Source organism: Symphalangus syndactylus, chromosome 5, assembly GCF_028878055.3.
Source record: "Symphalangus syndactylus isolate Jambi chromosome 5, NHGRI_mSymSyn1-v2.1_pri, whole genome shotgun sequence".
Taxonomy (NCBI): domain Eukaryota; kingdom Metazoa; phylum Chordata; class Mammalia; order Primates; family Hylobatidae; genus Symphalangus; species Symphalangus syndactylus.
Genome location: NC_072427.2, coordinates 38120993 through 38124289, shown reverse-complemented (window position 1 = coordinate 38124289; position 3297 = coordinate 38120993). Strand labels below are relative to the sequence as shown.

General features: G+C 46.1%; 1 pseudogene; it reads left to right on the top strand.

Moving 5' to 3' along the window:
* The first annotated feature begins 636 nt into the window (after positions 1-636).
* Positions 637-1470, top strand: LOC129482344 (proteasome assembly chaperone 2-like; annotated as a pseudogene).
* Positions 1471-3297: the final 1827 nt, after the last annotated feature.

Below are 3297 nucleotides of genomic sequence, written 5' to 3'. Positions count from 1 at the left end.
GCTGCTCTGAGTGCGGGGCTGCCAAGCCCACGCCCATTCGGAACTCTAGCTGGCGTGCAAGCAATGCGCGCAGCCCCGGTTCCCGCCCACACCTCTCCCACCACACCTCCCGGCAAGCTGAGGGAGCCGGCTCCGGCCTCAACCAGCTCAGAGAGGGGCCCCCACAGTGCAGTGGCGGGCTGAAGGGCTCCCCGAGCATGGCCAGAGCGGATGCCGAGGCAGAGGAGGCACCAAGAGCGAGCGAGGGCTGCGAGGGCTGCCAGCATGCTATCACCTCTCAGTATCACCCATGCACAGTCTCTTAAGAGTTAGCTGCTTCTAGTCTGATAAGACACCCTGGATGTCTATCAGCTTTTCATCCTCCTAGCACATGTTGACAACTCTTTCCCCCATTGTTTCCATTCTTGTCCTCTTTGTCCTTGTGAACTTAGTTTGTTCTTATTGCAATGGCCCCTAATTGGTCTTTGTTTCCATCCTTGTTCAATCTTTGTCCTTTCACAGTGTATTTTCCACAGAGAAGCAGAGGGGTCTTTAAAAAACGTAAGTCACAAATCCAGAACATTTGTGGACGTTCCATAGGACAACTGCACTAACCTCTTTAATAGTCAACAGCATGAAAACACAAGGCAGCTTTCCGGGGCCGCGCTTCGTCCCTGCTGGCCACCCCACTGCGACCATGTTCGTTCCATGCGGGGAGTCATCCCCTGACCTTGCCGGCTTCACCTTCCTAATGCCAGCAGTATCTGTTGGAAATGTTGGCCAGCTTGCAACGGATCTGATTATTTCTACACTGAATATGTCTAAGATTTGTTCTTCTATACCGATTGTCTTGTGCCAATAGTTGGAAACAATCCATATGTGACCGCAGAAGGAAATTCAACAAAACTTAGTATAAATGCTGAAGTATATTCATTGCCTTCAAGAAAGCTGGTGGCTTTTCAGTTAAGATCCATTTTTATTAAGTATAAATCGAAGCCATTCTGTGAAAAACTGCTTTCCTTGGTGAAAAGTAGTGGCTGTGCCAGTGTCATTGTTCTTTCTAGCAGTCATTCATATCAGTGTACTGATCTGCAGCTTCGTAGTACTCCCTTCTGGTACCTACTTACACCTTCCATGCAAAAAAGTGTTCAAAATAAAATAAAGAGCCTTAACTGGCAAGAGATGGAAAAAAGCCGGTGCATTCCTGAAATAGATGATTCCGAGTTTTGTATCCACATTCTGGGAGGAGGTATCACAAAAACACTCTATGATGAAAGCTGTTCTAAAGAAATCCGAATGGCAGTTCTGCTGAAATTTGTTTTGGAAGGGGACAACATCCCAGATGCATTAGGTCTTGTTAAGTATCTTAATGAGTGGCTTCAGATAATCAAACCACTTAATGATGACCCCACAGCATCTACCTCACCGTAGAAAATACCAAGGTCTTGGAAATTACTATTTGGCAGTGGTCTTCCGCCTGCACTTTTTTGATCTAGTTTCCGTTTTATCCCTTATACCCAAAACACTTATTACCAACACAACTGTTAAACATTCTATACAAAAAAATTGTATGATCTGAGAATGTATTAGGAAATTGCTTTCACCGTAAATACCAAAGAAAAAAGATTAAGGGGCTCTTTGCCATGCTTTTCATCATATGCAACAAATGTAAATTTTGTACAATCTTATTTCCTAAGCAAAAAAAAAAAAAAAAAAAAAAAAACACACACACACAAGGCAAAGGGATAGGAAGGGAATCCCCTACTACATTAAAAATATTTAGGAGGCAGGCCAGGTGTGCTGGCTCATTCCTGCAATCCCAGCACTTTGGGGGGCCAAGGTGGGCGGATCACAAGATCAGGAGATCGAGACCATCCTGGCTAACACGGTGAAACCCCATCTCTACTAAAAATACAAAAATTAGCTGGGCATGGTGGCATGTGCCTGTAGTCCAGCCACTCAGGAGGCTGAGGCAGGGGTATCGCTTGAACCTGGGAGGCGGAGGTTGTGGTGAGACAAGATCGCACCACTGCACTCCAGCCTGGGCAGCAGAGTGAGATTATCCAAAAAAAAAAAAAAAAAAAAAAAAATTTTAGGAGGCATGCCAAAAATTGTAATGTGTGGTCATGATATAAGCAAACCAATTGTAAAAAGACATTTGGGGACTATTGGGGAAATCTGAGTAAAGAAATTTAAAAATTATTAATTTTGTTAGGTGTAATAGCATCATGGTTATGTAGGAAATGTATTTTCTAGAGATTAATACTGAATTATGATAAAATATATTGTCTGGAAATCTGCTTTCAAAAGCTCAGCAAAAATAAAGATGAAGCAAACATAACAATTTTTTTTTTTTTTTTGGAGATGGAGTCTTGCTCTGTCGCCCAGGCTGGAGTGCAGTGGTGTGATCTCGGCTCACTGCAAGCTCCACCTCCCTGGTTTACGCCATTCTCCTGCTTCAGCCTCCCGTGTAGCTGGGACTACAGGCGCCCGGCACCACGCCCGGCTAATTTTTTTTTTTTTTTCCTGAGACAGTCTCACTCTGTTGCCCAGGCTGGAGTGTAGTGGCACCATCTCCGCTCACTGCAAGCTCCGCCTTCCGGGTTCACGCCATATTCCTGCCTCAGCCTCCCGAGTAGCTGAGACTACAGGCGCCCGCCACCACGCCCGGCTAATTTTTTTGTATTTTTAGTAGAGACGGGGTTTCACCATGTTAGCCAGAATGGTCTCGATCTCCTGACCTTGTGATCCGCCTGCCTCGGCCTCCCAAAGTGCTGGGATTATAGGCGTGAGCCACCGCGCCCGACCTTTTTATTTTTGTTTTTTAAAGACAGGATCTCATTCTCTTGCCAAGGTTGGAATGCAGTGGTGAGATCACAGCTCACTGCAGCCTCAACCTCCCAGGCTTAGGAGATCCTCCCACCTCAGCCTCCCGAGTAGCTGGGACTACAGGCATACACCACCATGGCTGGCTAATTCTTAAATTTTTTGTAGATATGAGGTCTCCTTCTGTTGCCCAGGCTGGTCTCGAACTCCTGGGTTTCAATGATCCTCCCTCTTGGCCTCCCAAAGTGCTGGGACTACAGGTGTGAGCTGCAATGCCCAGCATCTACTTTATCTATGTTTGAGATGTCTCCCCAAAAAGGAGCGGGGAGAGTAATATCACGGCATTCAAAGCCTTTCCATGGCTTCCCAGCTCCTTAAAGTAAAATCCAAAGCTCTTACTGTAGGCTTCAAGGCCTTACAAGATTTGGAGCCAGATGGCCTTGGGCCCTTAACTTCTGATTCTCCTGTTGTCAGGGTCCCAGCCTCCTCACT